Here is a 24,989-nt window from a genome sequence, read left to right as displayed (position 1 = left end):
CATTGTCCACGCCGTGTAAAAAGGAATGATTCAGTTTGAAATTAACGATGGGGGGAGGGGAAATATTAAATTACAAAATCTCCATTTCAACGAACCGAGAAGTGGACAAAAATTGGATAATTCTTATAAATATTCAAATTACATTCATGTTTTAGTGGTATAATCGCAGGTAAAATCAAATATCTTACATGGAAGATTTTACCTTGCTCTGAACTAAGCCAAAAAGCATTTCGAACCGATCTAATACATTCTCCAATACATTTCAAAATGTTATTGAATGTTTCATGTCGATAATTTGACCAATGCATCAATTCTTGACGCTGAGACGATATTTTCTGCAACTACCTCTTCTCTTCAGTCCCTTCTGTTCTTCTCTTCAGTCCCTTCTGTTCTTCTCTTCTCCTTCTCCTCTCCTCTCCTTCTGCTCGCTCAGCTTTTATCTCATATCGTCTTCCCTACTTTTCTCGCATCTTATCTCCATCCCACTCATCTCCACTCCTCTATCTTGTCTCCCGTCTTAGATTTCCGACTCCACTGCACTCTTCTCCTCTTCTTTTCGTTCTTCTCTTTTTCTCTCCTTTACTTTAATCTCCACTCCCCCTCTTCTCGTCGCCTCTTCTCTCTTATTTGCTCACTTTTCCTCATCTCTCCTAGAATATTTTTCCATTCCCCTCACTACATCTCCTCTCCTCGTCTATCCTCTCTTTCTTCTCTCCTCTACTTTTCTTCTTCTCCTTTCGCTTTCTCTTTCTCCTCTCCTTTGTCATCTTTCGTTTTCTCTCACCTCTTTTCCTTTCTGTAGACTCATCAGCGATGAAATACTAGAAAACCTATTTTTTTCCTTTCAGAAAGAATTTTGTCACTTGCGATATAATAGTGATATTTATAATAATTTTATACAATATTACTTGTTTTTATTCCTTTCGCGTATTTTATAAATATCTATTGTGCATGTGGCAACCCTGAATTTGAGTCTAACTCTCCACGCAACCCACCAACGCCTTGTGTAAATTGGGTTGCCTAGTTTAAAATGTCGTTGTCCTAAAACGTTTGGAGACACTGCACGTCATTACGAATTCTTGTCGGGAAGTCAGAAGGCGTTTGACAACAGAATTCCCAGATGTTCCCGTTCCACACAGAGACAATGTTCGAGGATTTATGAGCAAATTTAGAGAAACAGGGTCTACTCTTGATAAGAAGCGAAGGGTGAAACGGCGTGTGCTTACTGTGGAGAAAGTAAACGACGTTGGAGCACCTTGCACAAGAAATATATCCATGTCGTCTGCGTGGCGAGCTACCAAGCTTTTAAACCTGAAGCCACGCATTAGAAGAATTGAAAGAAAACATCAGGAAGAAACTGAAGCAATTTAGGAGGAGAAACTGATCGATGTTAGTGAAAATTTCCTTAAAAATGCCGTAAATGTGTGGAGGCAAGAGGACATGAGCTCATTTTAATTTTAACTGTCCGTATAATTGTAGGAGTTTATTTCATTACATAGCTAGCGGATGTAGCATCCAGTTTGACGGCAGACGAGCTCTTGCTGGCCGGTTTAATAACGCCGTTCCGCAGAAGACTCAACCGTGAAAGGCACTGTACGTACAATAGGCAACCTATTGATCCTTATCTGATAGAGAAGCCGCATTTACATTCATGCACTGGGAGACAGTCTCTAGACTGGTCAGCGGCTGTTGTCTTTCTCTCGTCATTATTGTTGTTAAGAATTTTTTCTTCTCTTGCAAGATACAATATGTCATCGGCCTGTTCGCGTCTTTCGGATGATGTAGTGGTAACGTCGTCCCTTTGTAGTCAAGGGGTTGCGGATTTGATACCCGGTGGAGTCACATAATCGTTCAGATCCCACTTTAAACTTTAGGTCCAGTCCTAATTCGCCTATCTGTACATGAAACTGAACTCAAAAGAAAACTCAAACAAACTTTGTTCGTTTCAAATTACATAAGATGTGGTTCTTCTTGCCAAAGCAAGGGAAAAAAGCCTCAATAGTAGTAGTGTTCAGTTTCATTGGCATATTTTCGTAGAAGCCTATCAAATGCCGATTGGAATTTGATGTAATGGTTAAAGCATGCATGTTTCATGATTTCTTTATTTTCAACAACGCAACCCCTAAATTTTATTCCACACCCCATCAGCATCCCAAGATGATTAATCCCGGCGCCACCGCTACCTCTCGACGATTTTAGAACACAATTAATCTTACAATATAATAGGAAATTACTTGAACATAGTAATTAACTTGTCTCAATGGAAAATATTATGTAAAAACAGTCAAGGGTTTTCTTTTTATTCTTTTCGGTCGAAATGTGTCTACTGCACTACAAAAAATTTAGGGAAATGGGAGAGGAAAATTTAGATGACCGCATAGGGGCTGATATATGTTTTGGGGACTTCACCTCCCTTAGTCCTTCTTTAGCGACGACCCTGATCTGGAAGCAAGAAAATCTGGATCTTACTTTTTTCTATGCCCATCCTTTTTTTTCTAATTTAAGCAGTGACTTGGTGTGGTCGTTCTTAACAAACGGCATGAATTCATGTCTACCCTAAAGAATATTTCCAACACTTAAATAAACGTGAGTGTAGTCACCCTTTACTTCTTGTACATGTATCTATTTATCGAATTATACACGTTAAGAGTTGCAAAACATTTTTGAATCAGTAAATCAGGCAAATTAAAATATTCAAATTTGTTGTAATACGATATAATTATCTTGATTGTTTGACCTTTATGTTGTATACTGGTAACTGCATATTTGTTAGGGGACATCAGAACTTATTTTGGAGTGGTTATGAAATCCACCAACAGATTTTGTGTGTGTAATTATTACTAATTTTTTATAAGTATTTATTAGATATAGAATGAGAATATATTTATTATATGTATTTCTGATAAACAAATAGCCTTTCTTCGAATTATTAGTAGACCAGCCAAGAAGCGCAAAAGATTAAAAAAAAAAACAACTTTACCCGTATGGAATGTTAATAACAGGCATCCATGGATCAGGCATCAGTCAGTCATAGGTCTTTCAGAAAACTAGGATGGATGCCACCAAAGATTTGGACCTTAACATTAGAACAACGAGGAAATAAACCATCCTAGAATAACGGAGGGCGGTCAAGTTAACCGCCATAAATGGAATTTTGAAATGAAAGCTTCAGCATGAAGAGAGGAAAACATTTTATTGTATTGTAGTACATTCCATTTTTATTTCTGCACTCTCTACACAATCGTCAGGTTGTTTGACTACCATGCGAGAGACACGGGTTCGATCCCCGGCGTAGAACCAGTTTTTTTTTAAATGTTCAAGCGGCTTCGGCGCCCACCCAACGTCGTATAAAGTGGGTACCTGGAGGAAACAATGGGGCGTAATGATGTTCAGAGGCGTTGTGATGACTACATCACCTCCACCTTCGGCCGTGATCAAGAAAGTGTGGGTCCATAACTCCACACACCCTATAAGCTTTCATGGCGTGGTGCAAAGAACAGGGGAGCACTTTACTTAGTCCCTACACATTCTCTACATTTTTCCAAAATTCCGTCAGCAATGCAAATTTGACGGTCTTTATTCTATCATTTCGAGATGTCTTTCCATCGATACACAATGATCTCGATAGCTACTTGATGCGATTTCTTGACTTTGTGTCTCGGAAGAAGCTGACTCCCCAGCTTTGAGACTGGCTGATATTCCCCTTGCACAGTGAACACCCGTAACATATATAAGAAGGATTGCAGCTTCCGGTTTCTCAAACGTCAGGGTATATGCTTTTGTTCCCAACTGACGTCTTGCCCCTATAGCCTAGTAAATAAAGTGGTATAAATAAGGTCGAGCTCAAATAATTTATATAAAGCTAAACATTTGAGGATTTGTTTTGCAAGTTATTTGGAATAACTTACTAAAAGTTGCGGAGAATTGCATGTGTGCGTCATCCTCAAAATGGTGGAATTACTGTCTCCAATTTTTTCGGACAAAAGGAAAATGAGAAATAAATCGAAGGAAACAAGTCTTCTATCAGTTTCTGTAGGGGATAACCTGAATGCAAGAGCTTTCGAACATAGGATTGACCTGCGGGTTGGAAGGAGTAGACACGGAAATCTTCCCCTTTTCTTTTATTGCCACCCTCTACCTGAGACTGGTCAGGCCAGTATACCTGCTGATCGCACCGAGGGGTGAGAAGAGCGTGAATGTTGCATATGTATGTTGTTGGGCTTCAAAAAGACAATAAATGTTGCGGTTTGAAAATAATTGGAGATGTGAGATCGATTATCTGTCATTGCTAGACTCGCTGCCCCTCAGTGCAACGTCACTGGAAGAGAAGAGACCAGTAAAGTAACTTGCTTTTCCAAGATCGAGACACATGCACTTGTTCTCGTGGCCGATAACCTTCTTCAGTGCGGAAGATCCTTAAGTGTTATAATTTTGAATTTCAGGCAAAGTGAAATAGTCGTATTTTTTGTTCCTCTTTATTATCTTTCATGTTGACAAAGAATGGTCTTGCAATTTTGATATCCTGAAAAAAAAAATATCTCCCCTGTAGAAAATGTTACATTTGAAGGTCATGTCCTACGCTTTTTCATTAAAAGTGAAATAAATACTATTACGTATGGAGTGCTTATATCTTTGGAAAGCAACAACACCCGAAACTTCTGTTTTCATACACTGCTAATATACAGGTAATACTACAGCTCACCGCTCACGAGAAGATCCCCAAATAAGGGGAGAGGGCGTGCAGAGGGACAGGGGAAGACCGGTCTATTTGCAGATTTTAGGGGTAGAAGGAAGTCTTCCGCTGCGGTCATTGTCATTGCGGAATTGCTTCTGCGCGGGTGTTTAATTGTGATTTCTTTGGGATTTTTCGTGGTGTTGTAAGAGTTATGGTAGTTGTACATTATTTAGTCGTGTTGTGTCGGAAACGTTCGAATAAAATAAATGATCAACAGTGTCGATATGAAACCATCATCCCGAGAATTTTCATGCGAACCCTAGACCGACATTGTTGACATTTGTAGCTTTGCACATTGTAAGTGAAAATAAACGTTCTCCGCTTTCGAAATTATTTTTATCTTTTTTCTTTGCCATTTGCTTCGAACGCCAGTACTGTAACAGCCAATTCCGTCGTTGAAAATATCTTAAACATTGTAGTTAGTACAATCGGCAGGCTCTTCATTTAAAAAAAATTAAAAATTGGTGTACTCTGTCAAGAAATCAACAACAGATTGACGACGATCATACCTTTACCGCTAATGTGGATACCCTCTGTCCGTGCGCGGACAGTGATTTGAGCGTAGATGTGAATCAAGCCTTAAAGCTTACAGCAATACCACAGCGCTTGTTTATGACCCTGGGTGCACTCCCCCAACCCTAATTGTGGAGTCGCCTGCCGCTACGTCACTTGACTTCCCTCAGGGATCTTCTCCTGAGCGGTGGGCTGTACTTGCTTGTAATTGTAAGTATTGGCTTGTTTTCATAGAGTATTGTTGTTTCCATTGTAATACGTCAACAGAGAGTGTCGAAAGTGCAATTTTTGCCTGTTTTCTACCTTATCATCTTGGTTAAGCAACAGTACCCCCAAAATTTGTTTACCGAGTAAAGATTTGACTGATTACGAATGTTTGTGTCACGTACGTTTTGTTGTTAACGGAAACCACATTCACTAACTAGGGCAAAAATATTTTGCACTCTTTTCATAATCAAATGATGAGTTGCAGAGATGTACTCTCATTTTTAGGACTCGACTGGATGGGGGCAAGCCCCCAATTTCGATATCCCTGTATTTGTTAATTCTAACTTACTGAAAATGTAACAAAACTTGTTGATACGTACAAAACAGTATTTAGATCGTGCAGCAATTGTATGCAACGGCCTAAATTCGTTTATCTTACTAATGACTCAAGATGAAACATTTTACAGAAAAATTCTGTAAAATATTTACGGATAATAAATATTCTCGTATGGGCGGCAAACGATTCCGGACGGCGACACTATACATAGTTATTGAGTGTGTTGCCTTACAACACCAACAAGCAAGCATTCGCAGCGTGTTCAATACATCAAAACAAACAACTTTACTTTTTACTTGTTAAGGCCTCATTCCGACGCCTCCAGCCTGTATGTATAGGGTGTTTTTTTTAGAGTGATAGAACTTTGAATTGAAATAAAACACATAAAAAAAGGTTGAAGCCAATTTTGTTTTCATTTGAAAGATAACTTTCTGACATTTACTTTTTGAAAATAATTTCCGGCATATGTCCACCACGACTAGCTGTGATGAACCGGATTCGATCAGTCCAATTTTGACCCACCTTTTCAAGTAATTGGGGACGTATGTCGTTAATAACACGAGTTATGTTGGCTTCCAAAGCGTCAATTGTTGCTGGTTTATCAGTATAAACCAGAGACTTTAGATATCCGAAAGAAAATAATCCAGTGGCGTTAGGTCCCATGATCTTGTGAGGTCAATTCAGTGAGAGCACCGATATTTCCGAAGTGCTCTATACGTTTGGCGAACACAACGTTGATTTTAGAAATATATTTCCGCAATTTCTAAACGTTGTTGCGGCGTCAGTCTTTACATGATCATTTGCCAATGGTCACTGATATGAAATGACAAAACAACATGTCATAAAAACAAAACAAATGACAGCTATCCCTATTGAAAGTTCTATCACTCTTAAAAAACACCCTTTATAAAGCCATGAGGCACAGATTGACGGTTGCCAGTGATTTTCTTCCTGTGTCAGAAAACGATAATTTTTTGTACGCTACGGGCAGCCAACCTGTGAGCAATAAAGGAGATGGCCGACCTACGGAATATTGATTGATTGGGTGTTTTAAGTTCACTTTATGTACAATAAGGCTAATCGGGACTGGACCTACAGTTTAAAGTGGGATTCGAACCACTTGTGCCTCCACCGGGTATCGAACCCGGGACCCCTTGATTACAAGGCAACAACGATCGATCGGGGAGGCCGACCTACGGAATATGGAATTATCTAGATAAATTTTATGTAACCTTTATCTAGTGCAAAAAATATATAATATGAAGTGGCTCATAATGAAATGATGGTGATATTTGAACGATTTTTGAGCGAGGGCTTAAACCCAGAGACGTTACCCTGCTGGCAAGACGCTGTCTCCGTAGCATAATGTGGCATTTATTAAGCTCTTGTTACGAAGATAACTTGCCTTAATGTTCTCAACACGTCTGCATGATCAGTGTTGCTTCACCCTGTGTGTGAGCGAGATCCTGGTTCTAACCAGACAACACCAACAATTGGATTCCATCGGCTGTTTTTTTTTTAAAAAAATGAATTCATTCAGGCGTAAGAGAGGTTGACAGAAGGTATACGTTCGTGATTACACTTAATAAAAAGTCCACTTGATTACGTTTATTTTAATTTTATTGGAATATAATAGCTCGCACATAACATGTAGAGTAAGTAGAAAAATTTATAGCCTCCTTATCTTTATATGCTTACTTGTAGTACCAATCATGGACGAACAAAACCTACATTTCTTTTTATATATTCACGGTAAGTTAAAGCAAAGTTGCTCATATATTTTTGAGAATCTGGAAAGCAAAATTAAATGTGCACTGGTATTCAGATAATCAGGAACTCTATTTTTCTTATTTTGGTTATCATAAAATTAAATTACTTCCCTTTCATCACGAGGCTTGTTGACATTTCACGTGGCTTTCTTGCATTATTAAGTTAGTGAGAAAGCATAAGTTTCTCCTAATTAAGATTTTCTAAATTCAACTTATTAGATAACTAACTAACTAACTCTCTAGCCTTCTTGAACCCGAAGGTTTATCGCTGCTGCAAAACAGGTCTTCAACCTGTTCCTATCCTTGCCAGTATTCATCCAATATTTTCAATCCTTACTGATATCCTTCAGTCCCTGTCTCAACGTTATCCTTCCATCTTCTTTTTGGCCTTCCTAACGGTCTCTTATCATCAGGTTTCAAAATACACATTATGCAGTTCTAAATTGTGTAACCTACTCCAGTCACCTGCCTCCTCATCCCTTTTAGGTCCAAATATTTTTCTAAGAATTTTATTTTCAAATACTCTTACTTAATTGATTATTTTCCTCTTTCAATATAAGGGACCAAGTTTCACATCCATATAATACTACAAGCAAAATTATTGTTTTGTATATTTTAACTGCCCGACCCTGTGGCCGAGTGGTTAGCACATCGCGCTGCGACGCCAAGGGTCCCGGGTTGGAATCCCGGTCGGGCTTGGTTGTTTTTGAATGTCTATTCATCAATTTCATCATTTCATCACTCATCCCCATCTTCGCAAATTAGCCAAGAGGCACAAAACGCGAAGTAAAATAAACTAAATCAATCAATCAATCAATCAATTGTATATTTTAACTTTTAGTTTCTTAGATATTATGCGAGAAAATAAATGTTTATGAAGAGAAAAGTAACATGCATTTCCTGAATTAAGCCTGCTTTTTATTTCCTCATTAAAATCATTTTCATTTGTTAGTATTACTCCTAAACAGTTGAATTTTGAAACTCATTCAAACGAGTTGTTATCAATAATTAAATTCTGATTAATTATTACCGAACACTTGGTTTCGGCCTGTAAGCATATATTTAATATTATCCTTGCTAACTTTCAAACCTATCTCCTTAGCTGCTTTTAAAAATATTTTAGCATTATTCTTAATTGTATTTATATCATCCCCTAGTAAGTCTACATCATCCTCATACGCTAACAACTGAGTCAGATCATATAATTTCAGTCCTTTATTTCCTTTATTTCTTTTACAGCATATTCTAAGGCAAAATTAAAGAGTAATGGAAATAATGCATCTCACTGTCTTAACCCATCAGGAATTGTAAATTTGTCAGACGAATTTTACTTCCTGTTTCAGTACTGCATACTTTTATCATATTAACAAGCTTCTTAGGTATTCCAAACTCGAATAATATATTATATATTTTTAACAGAATCATATGCTTTTTCAAAATCAATGAATACTTGATGGACATTTTGATTATATTCCGACTTTCTCAAGTGTCTGACTGACGTTAAAAGTTTGATCTATAGTTCATCTGTTACGTTTAAATCCACATTGATAATCACCTATGATTCATTAGGATATGGGATTAGTCTTGTTAAAACAAAGTTAACATTATATAAGATGTTGGGAGAAGAGAAATTCCACGGTAATTATTGCAGTTCGTTTTATAACCTTAAAAGAAGGGAAAATGATGGATTCTTTCCACTATTGAGGATTTTTTTCTATATTTCATATTAAACAAATTCATTCATGAATTTGACATATTAACGAATTCCTACCATATTTAATTAACTCAGTTGGTATTAAATCAACGTCAGGTGTTTTGTTATTCTTTAGCTTTTTAATAGCACCTTAACTTCAGTCAAGTTAGGTTATGGAACTAAAGGTTCTGCTGAGTGTATTTAATTTACTTCTGATTTGTCTAGTACGTGAACATTTAAAAGGCCATTAAGGTAGTTCTTCCATCTATTTAAAATATCGCTTGGATCAGCCAAAAATGACCGTTATTATCTTTTATCAAGTTTAAATTCATTTATGCCTTAATATAAATCTCTGATATTTTTGTTTTGCGGTTTGTTTCAATTTCGTATATTTTAATTTAGAAGTAATTTATTTTTTTTACTCCTAAATATGCAGTTCACTTCTAGTTATATTCTATTATAATTGTTTAAATGTGTATATCATGAGAGTTATTTACCTTAAGTCCAGCCTGATTTCTCGTTTTTATTAGATTATAACATTCAGTACCAAACCACTACTTACTTTTTCTTGGTTTATGCTTTCTTTAGCTGCTCATTCTATTGCATTACGTACATGCCTCCAATTCTCACTTACGTCTCTTTAATTTATATTTTCATCATCAATTAAATCCTGCAATATATCAAATCTATTTGACAGTTTAATTTGGTAATCTTTCTTAATTATTTCATTAGCATCTAAAATTACGTTTTAGAACTTTCAGATTTACCACTGAGAATCTGTCTCTTATTTAGCATTAGCCTACTACACAATGGCCACTGACACACTCATCACCTCTAAGTGAACGAACGCTATTTATAAGAGTTTGCTATCTTTTATCAATTAGAATATGATCTATCTGATTATGAGTTCTACCATATGGCGAAGACCAGGTATATTTATTATATTTTTATGTTTAAAGTTACACCTATTACAATTAAATTTTTTGAGGTTGCAAAATTAATTAAAATTAGACTATACCGTTATCATTACTTAATTCATGAAGACTTTCTTTACCAATAGTGGATTTAAATATCTCTTCTTTACCAATCTGTGTATTACAGTAACCTAACAGAATTTTCATACAATACTGGGAAAATTTATCAAAGACCTCTTATAAATCTGCAAAAAATCATCTTTAGTATTGTCACCTATATCTTCCGTTGGTGCATGAATGTTTATTACCACCTACCTTGTAAAGTTGCATATGATATCCTATCAATAATAAATTCTACTGTTTTAAGAGTTGAGAAAATTCTATTATTTATGAAGAAGCCAAGTTATTAGATAAGAGAAAATAAATTCTCTACATCTAGCCAAAACTCAATTCTGGAACGGTTTCCAAGCTTTCGAAAGCTAACGCCACACTCATCTTGAGGGTAGAAGATCTTGAAGGTAGAAGATGAAAGTGACGTTAGCTCTCGAAGCTTGGAAACCGTTCCAGAATAAACCTGGTCGATAGTTAGAGAAAATTTATCTATCATTCGTCGCCAGGAAAGCTTCAAGACTTATCTCCAATTATGTTCATTGTTGAAAAAAATCCCGTTGCGGGAAAGTCGACGAATGGCAACAATTTCATAAAATTAACAACAATAATAGCGACGCGGCGAAGTCAGGATTTTATTTTTCGGATGGGATCACAGAGAAATGAATTTTGGGGCAAGTAGAGAATGTTAGTAAGTATAATATAAAATATGTATCTATATACGAGGCAAGTCTGTAACTTCGTATCAACCTAAAAATCTAAAAGGAATTTTGATAGAGATATTTTCGTTACGTGGTCGTACAGAGAACGTCAGGTACCGGATTGACTGATGACATCTGTTTTCGCGTGGTGTATTCTTCATCACTTGAAAACCTTCAATGGGAACATGGGTCGAGTAACACCCTATATGCTTTCCTTGTTCCCTTGTCTCTGCCAAGTGTAAATTTCTCCTTCGCATATTCTGACTTTGTTGTCTTAACAATAAAGCTTCGAATGTTGTTTTCTGTGTAGTGCGCTCTAGGCTTCATTCCCCATAGCCTACCCTCGCTACGAGCCTGGTTTAATTTGGGGAAAATCATCTCAGCTTAAAGAATGTGAAGTTAAGTATAAGCAAGGTTGTCTGAAATATTGGTTGGAATTTTGTGTTTATATTCATATGTGATATTACATAATAATACAATGACAACAATCATTTTTGCGACTGTAGCTCTTCTCCTGTCTTACGGCGGCCGCTCTATTTGCTGGCAAGGGAAGTGGGGAGCGGAGAAGCGACCAATCCATCGCGATAAGAAACGCAGCAGCCTATAGAGTGAGGTGCACGTCGTAACTCTCGGCGCCACCGTTGTTCTCTGGTTGGTCTGCTGTGTATTCGCCGCTTCTCACTTCCCTTGCCAACATATAGAGCGCCCGCCGTAAGAGTAGAAAAGACCTATAGAACTTATTACTGCATATACAGGGTGTCTCAAAAGTAATAGCGCAAACTGACACAGATGAAAGTACACGATAATAGAAGCAAAAAAAGTCTCAGTAAACACGGGTCTGCAAACGAGCCGTTTTCGATATAATCGCGAATGTGTGATTACAAGCCACCACTGACTTCATTGTTTGTAAACGTCGTCCTAGTTGGTAAAATGCTAATAATGTGTGCGAATGCAACGCCACCTCTCGGAAATGTTCTGTTTGATTACAACGGCACCTCTCGGAAATGTTCTGTTTTGTAAGCAAAGATCAAACCTCGGACCGGGCAAGGAGTAAAGCACTCTGTGTTTACAAAATGCAATCAATGACGGCTTGTAACCATACCTTCGAACACATTATTGCAGACGCATGTTTACTGATACTTTTTTGCTTCTATTATCGTGTAATTTCACCTGTGTCAGTTTGTGCTATTACTTATGAGACACTCTGTATACAACATACGCCTACCTAACACACACACACACACACACACACACACACACACACACACACACACACACACACCCCGTACTCCCCCACACACCATTACACACAAACACACACACACACCAACCACACACAAATGGATTTTACGTACGCATATGTTTTTGATTACACAGACATTTTATTGAAGATGTCAACAATTATAATAGTATTTAACAATGAGATTAAAGTAAACTGTACAACAAGATACTATCTTCTAAAATCGAAATCCTACATTCAAGGAAAACAATCCCTCCTGTAGAATATAACTTCTCAGACAATTTTGAACCAGAAGAACTCAGTGGCTGAAATAAGTTGGAGGAGTTGAATCTCACTTTAAATCAAAGTGAAGAGACCACTTCTCCACTTAGTTCAATAACCACTACATCCGTTGTCACGTGGTGCCTGTGCTAAAATAAATCTCACAAGTATAAAATAAAATAGTGAAACGTACGTTAATGAAAGGTAGAATTGAAGCATTGATGATGCACTTGTTGTTATTCGAATATAAATACAATAGCATGGAAATGCCCAAAACATGGGTTTCTATTATCGTATGATTCACAAATTTCAGAAAAAAATAATACTAAAACTTTTACATTTATATAACATATTAATACTAAAATATGATTAAATTATCAGAGTAAATTCTAAAGATGACTAAATATATTATATTAATCAACATGTACAAAGAACCTTATTTGGAATCAAGAAATCAATAGTATATACCTAAAATTATAATTTAAACAGAATATTTTAATTATATTAATATCCATTTTTGCCAAATGTTGGTCCTAGGTAATTACTAATATCGAAATTTAAAGAAACAAAACAATCAAACAAAATTAATTGTCAAAGTATATTTAAATATTCCTTGCTAAACATAAATTATCAGTTAAAAATATATACATTAGCTCCTAGTTAATGGCACCATAAGTTGTTAATAAACTTGTATTTGTTATGTTTGTCAGTATTAAATATGTGTTGTATGTATATATGCACATGTATATTTAAATACATATGAAAAAGGTTTTGTTTGTAAAACCTCAATATTGTCAGTATATTTATCAACAAACAAGTTTTAACACACCAAATTAAATATATTTCTCTACAGCTTGTCCATAACTTATATGAAAATAAGGTAATGTAACTTCATGCAATAATTAGCAATTCTGCCAAAAAAATGAACAAAGAAATAGTTTATGAATGCAAGAGAAACTGAACGTAGACGACTTGTTCTATTTATAAATTTTATGAATTAATGCTTTTGCTGTAAGTGAACACACTCCAATCACTTCTGTGGTGCATCAATCCCTTTGTTCGTAAATAAATTTGTATGACGTAACTCTTATCGTATTACATAACAATAACAATGATAATAAAATGAGACCAATCAAAATAATAAAAATAAAACAAAAGAGTGTAATGTTACAAGAACATTACATAAATGTATGAGTTTAATATATATAACATACAGAAATGCTTAGGTGAGAACTTTAAATGCTTATCAAATTATTGCTGATACGCCCCTACATACACACACGTATGCACATCACCTTTACTTTGACCGGATTTGAAATTATAACCTAATTATCTGAGTGCTTTATGAATGTCGGTGTAATTGAAAAACAAATTTGAAAGAAAAATTGAGTGGCTTTTTACCCGACCCTTTGTCATCAGTTCCTACAATTCATCATTTTGGCTCACGCCATTAATCAAAAGAAGTTGAAAAACAACATAAATTACAAAAAAATATGAAGCAAGCAATTATTCATTGAAATTATCATAACTTTTAAACAACGAAGAGAGATATATTTAATTTTGTATATTAAACACATGTACTAGTTGGCATTTAGATAAATTTAAGTCATACTACATTATATAATTTTTCTCCATAAAAATAGTGAGAAATATCATTATAATTACACATGTGTAATTATGATGAATTGTGATGGATGTGTTAAATAAAGTCAACTGGAAACATATTTGTGAATAGGACCCTAATACACTCTTCGGAAATATTTCTCATTACAGGATTTCTAACTTCTACACAGATATAGAAGCGAACGGACTGAGTGTAATAGGAACTATGAAATGACACATTAATCAAATAATAATATGAATTTAGTTGCATGCTGTGCAAATATGTTGTAAATTAACAAAAGTATGCTTGAGGTTTATTACCCCTCGACAGTTTTCTTTTCTGAACTACAGGCCGGATTTTAATTTCACATTTCATTGCGAAATGCACAATACAATAATTTGTCAAGATTTTTGAAAAAAAAAACAAAAAAAACGTAAAGTTGTTAATTGTTTGCTAAGTGTTGAGTGGAGTTATTCTATGGGTAGATGATGTCTTGAACATCAGGGTGTGCGAGACAGATTGATTATCACCAATAGATCCAAGCACCTCGTAAGAAGTTCATTGTCTATGCAGTTTTTAAGCCCAGCCTTTCACTCTAAGACAGAATACAGCTATCCTAGTTCAAAAGTGCACAATACACACAAGAGAGCATTCGAAATCATTGAAATGAAAAATATGGACATGAAAATGAAGTGATAAGATATAAATTGAAAAATCTCTTACTTGCTCTGAGTAAGCAGTAAACACATCCAGTATACACAAATATTTTGCTTTTCAAATTGTATACACGATGTAATAATTAAATCATAATTTTATGAGTATGTTAATCCCAAATATTTGATTGTTCAACAAAATTTGGCCACATCTTTTGTGAGATGTGATACTGATAGTTGAACATTCGTTTGAACCTGTTGACCTTTGCCTTGTGAATATATTACGCGTGGCTTTGAGAATATATTGTACGCAAATTTGTTGTTTGCTTAGTTGGAGGATGAAAATGATGATCCTTACATGAACAGCTAAAGAAGCTATGATGTCGGCAAGTGAAAATCTACACCATCTGATCTCAATAAAGTGAAAAGAAAATCAACGTTTCAACTGAGAATGTTTTAAAGAAAATAACCTTACAATGTGCACTTGTGCCAGTGCACACATACAGACTCACACTCAACAAATAACTAATGGCACACTGTTTACTCGTAATGAAGTATTCCTAACTAGGTTGCACTAAAACAGCTTATATCGGAAATTAGGTACCTATGCCTTTCAAACAAAGTTATTATCTGACTATTGGATATTGTTTCAAACTACTTTTTCTTCCTTAACTGAACTCACAATCTGATCTTTGAGGAAAAAAGAATCTGCAAATGTTATACTACTTCTGAACAACAACAGCAACAAAATAGACACACTGATGCACTGAACTAGTTCTACATTGAAACGACAGATCCTTAAAAACTACACACAAAAATACCTTGCAAGAATCGCGGGAGTGGATTAGTTTCAGAAGAGATGTCCAGCGTCAACTGTTGATAACACCAGGAAGCCGTGAGCTGGAAGAGTTAGATCTGACAAGAGTTTGGAAACCGACATGCCGAGACCCCACTTCCAACTCGCGGCCCCCTGCCAAAGGTACCTGACGGAATATGGTCGGCTGCCGTTATCTCCTCAGAGTGTCTTTTCAAGCTTCACCGCTCAGATTCTAGTGACTGAAACTTCGAGATAAACCTCTACTTTATATCTTCGCAAAAGGGGCGAAGTACAGCCACGTTGGTTAAAATCGAGTTACGAAACACAAGTGCCCCGAATCACCTGAAACGACGGTTTATTGGTTGCTGATAGCGCCACTTGTACGTGACCAATAACGTGACAGCTTTGAATTCAGATAGGATTCACAGTAAAAAAAAATGTGTACGTGAATATGGAGAGGTAAGTGAAGATGACAAGGTTATCTATGCGAATGTCGTAATCTTTCAACCCACTCCAAACACTTATCATTCTCTAGCAAGCGAGCGATAAGAAATGCAAACACAGGAAGGAGTACTCAATACGCCTATGCAATGCAACAATTATTGATTGATTTGGTTTAATTCACTTCGCTTTTCTGCCACTTTAGGCTAATCGCGAAGATGAGGATGAGTGATGATATGAAGCTGACGAAGGTACAATTACAAAGAACACTCATATCCAGGTCGGGATACGAACCCGAGAGATTGGAACAATAACTGAAAAGACGAAACATAATAAAGAATCAGCTAAATATTTGTAAATAAATGTGTGACTTGGAATGTTCCAAGAAGATAAAAGATAAGTTGGAGGTTAGGGGAGCCCCTTACAAGTTTACTCATGACATTTGTCAACCTACTGTCTACCACATTTCAATGCGTGTCCAAAATAATCTATATATAACTTTGACAATCCTATGATAGAAGTTATTTGTTTTTCTGTTAGATTCAGGTCGCTAATTAAAACAATTTTCTGAATGAGCGAATTAATACCAAGTATATTTGATACGTCCTGATCTACATTACAAACTCCACTGAACTACCATGGCAGAAATAAGTAACACTAATACCATGTTGGGGTCTTTTCGGACCCCAAACATTTTTTAAAAAATAATTAATAATTGTATATTCTTCACAAAAAGAAGGTCCCGGGTTCGATCCCCGGCCGGTTCAAATCCGGGAACTTTTCTAACGATGGAAGCGGCTCCGGGTACCTGGGGGAAACCCTAGGGGGTAAAGGCGGTCAAGTGATCACATCACCCCCACTCACGACCGGATCAAGAAAGTGTGGGGCGTTACCCCCACACCCCCTATACGCCTTCATGGCGTGGTGCTATGCACAGGGGGAGCACTTTACCTTTTTTTATATATTCTTCACAATCTCTTTTTGAAACTTATTTTCATATTAATGGAGTATACTAATATCAATTTACATCTACACTTGAGTGTGATTGTATATAGTTACCGTAGAATATAGAATAAGTTCTTCAAATTTTACGTATTTTTCAGTGGCGCTGGAACAGAAGATAATATTTTTAAGTTATTTTTTCCCTAAAGAAACCGGTATTGCCTAATACTAAACAGTTTTTCCAAGATAACTATACAAGGGTTAACACATTTTCACTGTTCAGTTTTCAGTTCAGATAAATGAAAGTGTGGAAATAAACACAAGGTTTTTAAATTTCTACATTACTCTCATTGGTCTACACGGTCATAACAAACCTTGCAGACCCCTTGAAAGCAATTGGAGCAAGATGTATTTTGCTTTTTGTCTTTGCTCCATGGGCACATATAGCACCGATGTCATTTTTAGTGTTCATGTGCCTCTCTACTCGTTGAAGCGGTTGGTCTATAGAAGATTGATTGATTTAATTGATTTATTTATTTCATTTTATTTCGAGTTTTACGCCTCTTGGCTAATTTGCTAATGATGAAATTGATGAATGGACATTCACAAACAACCATGCCCGAGCGGGATTCGAACCCGGGACCCCTAGCGTCGCAGCGCGATATGCTAACCACTCAGCCACAGGGCCCGGCTGGTCTATAGAAGAGTTCCTTGTGATGGCGGAATATACAATCGATTCTTGGTTCAAGCAAGCCATGACAAATTGCACGAAAACAAATCTCAGGAAATAAGTCACAGAATGTGAAGAAAAATGGAAATTGTCACACACAAGCACACACAAAAAAGTTGCGCAAATACCATGAAGGGGTCATTATAGACCCCAATCAGTTGATTCAAGAACACGAAAATGCAGTAAACAAAATGAGCTCTCTAGCAAGGTATTTTGAACCTGCCACTGCGTGTGGTCCGAATAGACCCCACCATAGTAGTTAAGGTTTAAACCGATAATCATTAGTAGAAGTCGTGTCTTTTGCTATCGGTGCGGTCAATTAGTTTTCATACAAACCAGTTTAATAAATTCTAGTGTACTAATAAACATGCACAGTGGGTGGTAAAAATGGTGGTTTTTAAATAGATAATAGTAGATTTATTACTCGTGTAGTTTTAAAAAATTCATATTCCAAACGACAAACCTAAGTTAATTCCAGGAAGTGGAGTTTTTCCCTCCTTACGAGAAACTATGAGAGAGCCTATGCAATCAGTATCTACGAACAATCCTTGAGGTTAAAGATAATCGAAGTTTCTTAATAATTTTTATCCAGTACTATGGGCAAGAGAAAGTTAGTATATGTTCCATATTTTTTTTAGATGAGCATAGGCTATATAGAGTGGATTTGATATCAATCATCATTCAGAGAATATAATTATCGCCCTGTGTCTCGAATATATTAAAATAATGATTTTTCACTAACTGCATTATGTTCCCTATTTACAACATCTACTTTCCTCGTACAATTTTATGCTTTCTAACAGATACACAAAATCATGACATAAGATCTGTAGTCAAAGAGTGTGATCCATCCTCATCAATTATTTCAATTAATCTACAGAGGGCGCCAGAATACCAGGATTGTGGGAGGAGTTTCAATAATCTCGACATCCACTTTACAGTTAACATGTGAAACACAGATTGAAAATATCTATATTATATTAAAGATTGTGTTTTGGTAACGTTGCCACGTAATCAACGAGTCCCGCCTTGAATACGTAGTGTGGAAAACGAGCCAAGAAACTGGTTTCTGTGACGGAATAGATGGCAGTGCGATCAGTATCGCCTCTAATTTTATTATGAAATTAGTTAGTTTTTGGAATATATTGTGTAGATTTGTTTGTCTTGAAAGGCGGTAAGTGAATTGATGGAAACAGTTATATTTGTCGAGTGATTTGCAGTCACGAAATGGAAAGAAAAGTAAAATAAAATTAATAAATAGCATGCGTGCGTAACACAAGAAGAAACATCGCAATTTGATTCCGGGCCTCAGGTGTCGGATTGTGTACTAGAGTTTATTTTCTATGTTATTAGAATATAAATAGTATCCTGAGAGATATTTTATACCGAGGCGACAAACCATAAGTGTCGCTTGTAGTGTTGCCCACGGGACGAGACGGGACAGGGTTTTAAAAATTCGAGACGAGACGAGATTGATCATTTGTCCCGAGACAAACGAATATTTTCGAGACGAGACAGCATTTCACAGCATTTCCACGAGACGAGACAGGCCAAAGTCTACTAGTCGCTTGGAAACGAGCATTCGGTAATAAATGCAGCCTTTCGAACAGTAGGGACAAAAACTCTGACTGTACAGTTTCCTCAAGGAGGTTTGAGGCCAAAGCGGCACGCGAGAAACGATACAGGGATTTCACGCCAAAGCGACACGGGTTGTTCGGTCCAGGGTAACTTTCAGACCGATGCGACATGCGACATGCGACACGTGTCGCTTGGAAAGAACAACGTTTCACACCGTAGCTGCATGATGGGCAGCAAAGGCCAGCGATCGGTTGGTGAAATTCTCAAGCGATAAGTGTCGCGTGCCGCGTGCCGCTTGTCGCAATGGTGGGCAATCTCCCGAAAGCAAGGCACTCATTGCATTGCGCATGCGCGAACAACAACTCACGGCAACACGTTGCAAGTTTTTGAGGAAATATCCCAGTTTAAGCGACATGCAAGCGACAAAGTGCGGCTTATCGTGTTGGCTAGATCTGTTGTTCGCACAATTAGCAGTAAACGCTTTCTAATATACTGAAGGCATCATGTCGCTTGTCACTTCGTTGGAAACTCCCCCTGTAGCACGTCGCTTCGGTCGTCTGAGTACCCTTCCTTTAAGGAGCTTCTGACCGAAGTAACAAGCAGCACACAAATACGACATATGAACGTATGCTGAACGTGTCGCTTACTGAACGGTTTGCTGCTTGGACCCTCATGCGCAATGAATGCTATTTTACAGTCTGGAAGTGTCTGTGTCACTAGTCACATCAGTGTGAACATCCCGTGTCGCTTGTCCCATTGGTCTGAAAGTTCCCCTACACTCATGTCGATGGCACTATGGGAGTTTTGTGAGTTTTCCTTTGTCGTTTCATGCAATCATCAGTTATCATCATCGCCGCGATTAGTTTCAAAAGGAAGAAAAGAGACAGTAAATATAAAAAATACAAATGCTTCAGTGTGTATTTCTTTAAAAGAAATGATGATGATGATGATAATATTAATGATAACAATGGACCTAAATCATACTTTAAAAATTTAGTTACCAAGAGCATTCCACGCTTATATTTTCTCCCGTATTATTAATGAAAGTCACGATAATAGGACGTGGTCGACTGTCTAGAATGTCCGTTAATATCTCCACATCCACTGTACCAAATATCACAGCAATTATGACATTCATAGAAATGTTTTTTGCAGCATTTACTTCCATTATAAGCAGACGAATACCACGTAGCGGGAGCGACACCAGCGCCTCTAGCTGATCATAATTTAGAGGAACCGTCTGAGAGCGCAAAACCGTCCCGTTTTCCACACTACGTATTCAAGGCGCTGTACCATAACTAAAATCAATACGTCTCTCTGAGTATTAATATCTTTTTACCCAGGTTAAAAGTTGAAGTGCAGGTACAGTTTGCTTCTTGGGCTATTGCACAAGGTGCATTTTTGCACTGCTCAAAATATGGCTCTCTGAGGAAATGTATGTTTAACTAAACTGTTTGATTTTGATTGATGGAGTTTATTTAATATCGCATCTTGCCTCTTTTGGCTAATAGAGACCATGGGGATGAATGGTGATAAGATGAAATGGATGTATTGACAATCAGAAACATATAAGCACAATACAATACTAATTGCGCAGAAGACTGTACTGCCTGCTGGTTTAGGTGCCAGAGCCTTGTTGACCTGGAAGACTGCAGTTACCGGGATGTAATACCTGGAAGTGAAGTTGGCTTTTGGTTACCTTGTCAAAAAGCCATCCCTTACACACCAAAGAGCTAAACGAATTTTGAATTTACATCAAGCTACGCTGACCACTATTCAATGTAATCCAAGAAAGTGGCTTCCTATAATGATTTGTACTTACAAGATGTCGCTCTTATGAATGAATAATCTCACTAAACTACAAGATATCTGCTCGCTTCTACGAAACGCTATGCCAAGATTCATCCCTCCAAATTTTTGGGATATTACAAGTGATCACATCAAAAAGGACAAGGAATCATCAGAAGTGCTTTTATTACATCCCAGTTAGTGTTTTCATAATAATAATAACCAAACGACAAAATTTGGACCCAAATTACGTAGCTACACATGTTTTTACAGAGGGGCAGAATTGGACACTGACCATTATATTTTATTTAGTTAAATTAAGTCATTAAAGCCATGCCTTATGAAGACAACTGCAAAAGAAATGCAACGAAGTGAGTTTAAGGTCAAACTTTAGAACTAGACAGCATAAGGAAATTATATGAGGATGGATTTGCAACACTTTTGAAACCAAGGGAAGAAAATGTTGAGATTGATAGGACCAATCTTAACAAATCAATGAAAAAACGGCTGCACATGGATGTATCGGCACACAAAACGTTTCACATAAAAACAGCCTAAAATATGATGGATTGATTGATTTTACTTAACTTTTTTGCCACTTCTAGCTAATTGCGAAGATGAAATTGATGAATGGATACTCACAAACATTTATGCCCAGGCCGGGATTCGAACCTGGAACCCATGCCGTCGTAGTACGATGTGTCTAAAAAATATGGAATGAGAAAATCCAAGAGGCCGTTGATAATGAGGAGGCTGCTTACTTTAAATGGTTCAAATCTGGAGACATAGATCATTGAATTGAATACAAAAGAAAAATACTAATAGTCAGGAAAGCGTCTAGATAATACATAATGAAAGTTGTTAAAGGTCTGTAAAAAAAAATCAAAGGTATGTCACAGGAGCCCAACGATACTGTTTCAAAGTGTTTCAACAACAAAAGGAAGATCGCTCAGACAGGCAAGCCAGCCATAGCTGGAATTACAGCCGAGAACAGGAAACAATTTCTTGCACAAGTATTATATAAGGAGGAGGAAACACAAACGGAAGACTATGATGCAATTTCTAGAAATGAAGTCAAGAATGAAATAAGTAACATGAAAAATAGAACGAAACCTGCGAAACAAATAGTATCCTAATGGAACTCTGGAAATACGGTGGGGAAAAAAACTTCATAATAGACTGGTTCAAATGTTTAATGATATCTGGGCACATAAGATAATACCAAATGATTGGAATACATCATTACTATTGCCTATTCAGATAAAAAGAAAATAAATAAATTGATCGTTGAGTAGTAAAGTTGGATGACTCATTCCCTTGTTTCACGTTCTTCTTCTGTATACACCAATGTCACAGTTTGAATATTGGGCAATTATTATGAGACAACAATCAAAGGTGTACCGGACAATAATTATGGGACAGAGGGAGTAATAAAAAAAGGCATTTACTTATGCATTTTATGTATTATTTTTGGATTTTGATAAGGCGTATGACCGAGTATATGACTAGTATCACTGTGAATGAAGAATCATTTCCTTGCTAGAAGTTTGTCTGATAGCGTGATTGTCCTACTTTAAAGTAAAATACATGTACGTTTAGGGAAATAGACCTAAATAGAATTTTCTTGTTTATACCACAGATAAAGATATATATATATATATATATATATATATATATATATATATATATTGCAGCTTAAATACGCACAAAAGCTAAACTTATGAACTCCTTCATGTCCTTTTCGTTTGACAAGTGGGAATGAATGATGAACTTGTGGAAGGAACGAAGATCAAAATCGTTCATCTTTTCTGCAGGAAAATATATTCGATTTTATATCAAGCTACATTAATCATTAGACAATGGAAGCCATCAAACACGTCTTCATATAACAAATTACAAGTAAAATATATTACTGAGTTATCGTTGAATAAACAGTACGAGATATCTGGTGAATTTGCAATTATGTCTACATGACCCCACTATTGAGAGCATACTTCATTTTTTAAGCATGATTTTGTATCAGCAGGTACTTTGAAGTTTGAAGTACTTCATAGCAACGCCATCAGATAAGAGGTTCAACTTTCGATTCTTGGGGACGACACATTTAAGTGATTCTGATCTGCTATCAAATCGTAAGTGCAGTTACTTTTGACCTTTATGCGTAAACATTATTTTCTTAAAAAAAGTTTATAACCATATGAACAAATCCTCGAATAATAAAATCAAGCCATATTATTCTACAAAATGGTATACGATTATTCTTCTGGTTTTAGTGATAAATTAATGATATAGTACATGAGCATTTGACTATAAAATAACTAGCAACACATTTCCAACAATCTTTCGGTACGTGTTTGTAGCACCTAGTCAACCTCAGGGACTGGTCTGTTTTTTAATTCAGATATTTGATGAACATGTTTCAAGATGGCGAAGGAATATATTATTGTTCCTAACTTGCGAGAACTTAATATCTGTTCATATTTTATTCACAATTTTTGATCATCGCTTAAACTATAGTTCCCAAGAAAAGCTTCAATATTGTACTAAATGGAGACAGTTGGTGCCCTTAAATGAGCGGCGTTGGAATATAAAATATCTTGGATTTGCAAACGCCCTAGGGTTCAAGTTTCTTGGGTGGCTGGTAGTAGGTTACAAACTAAATCGTTTCTGATTAAAAGAGTATATTTTTCCTCGGCTTTTGAAATAAAATTCTGATTTTTCTTAGCAAAGAAATAACAACATAATTTCTTCTCTGAGTCTGGAAATGAAGACAATTGGAACAACTTAATCCATAGGAAAAGATTAGCTGGGAAGAAAGTGTCCACGTCAATTCAGGACATTCTCGTGTAGCATTGATTTTGTTTTACAAAAAGCGTAAAGATTATGTTCAAATAATGAATGTATTATGAACGAAGAAGAAAAACATATCGATATAGAAATGGACAATGGTTTTAACGCTAATTCAATGAACAAAATTAAGAAACGGATTGTGAGAAAACTAAAGGAAACAGGGAAAATGGACAAGGAAGAGGAACCTGTTACAAAGATCTTTCTTGCATTTCCTTCCACAAAAGTTTTCTCAAATATTGCAAGAAATTATAGAATTTAAGTCAAAATTGTTTTTAAATGCACGAAAACTTTGGAATGTACATTTTATGATTAGGTTAAGGAGATTATATAGGGAAATCGTAACTCAAGAAGGGGTTTATCAGCTCACATCATCGAAGAGAAGCATGTTTTTTAATTTGAATATTTATATCACTAGTTTAATCTCAATTATGAAATTATACATAGGAAGTTTATTTTACAGCATTTCTACCTGTCTGCCAATACTGCCATAGGTCACTAGAAACAACGCAATTTACAGCAGTTCCCACGAATAAAGAGAAACAATGTCTTTATTAGAACGAATCGTGTAGAGAACGTCGTGTATTTAAGCTTCCTCGCTTGTAGGATTGTCTCGTCGTAGTAGTTGACGCAACCTCATTTTGCCATCGTCAATGTCATTGCCGTCAACACCGTCCATACTTTTGAAAGACATTCGGAAAGAAGATACGAATCCGCAGGAAAGAACGAGCATCGAAACAAAGAAGATAGTCTGGATCTCTAAATCTGAAGCCAGCGACTCCAGACAAGAATAATAAACAAAATAGTCCATTTCTGCTACAGTTGTAGGAATTACATCTAGAGATGCGAATAATTTAACCCAACATACCATTTAAAAATATTAGAACTCCGAGTCGGAATCCTAATAATAGCACTCACACTCACTAATAGAAAAAACTCGACATGATAAGACCTTTGGAGCACGTGTTCTCCAGGAACTTTGCATTGCAATGCGTGTTGAAATGCTTTAACTACAGGAGGAATAAGATGAATAATTTTAACATGTATCGAAGTTTTATCTAATGGACCTTAGGTATATGAAGGAAGACTATGAAAGTGTATTTACGTCCCAT

The 24,989-nt window shown here is 36.4% G+C and overlaps 1 protein-coding gene across 1 annotated transcript in view; it reads right to left on the bottom strand.

Moving 5' to 3' along the window:
* Positions 1 to 24,989, bottom strand: part of LOC145993912 (inter-alpha-trypsin inhibitor heavy chain H3-like) — a 473,549-nt gene that overhangs the window by 77,146 nt on the left and 371,414 nt on the right. The window lies entirely within an intron of this gene.

This window comes from Lepisma saccharinum, chromosome 10 (genome assembly GCF_977018435.1).
Source record: "Lepisma saccharinum chromosome 10, izLepSacc3.1, whole genome shotgun sequence".
Classification (NCBI taxonomy): domain Eukaryota; kingdom Metazoa; phylum Arthropoda; class Insecta; order Zygentoma; family Lepismatidae; genus Lepisma; species Lepisma saccharinum.
The sequence above is the reverse complement of the archived record's forward strand: the minus strand, read 5'-3'. Positions and strand labels throughout refer to the sequence as shown.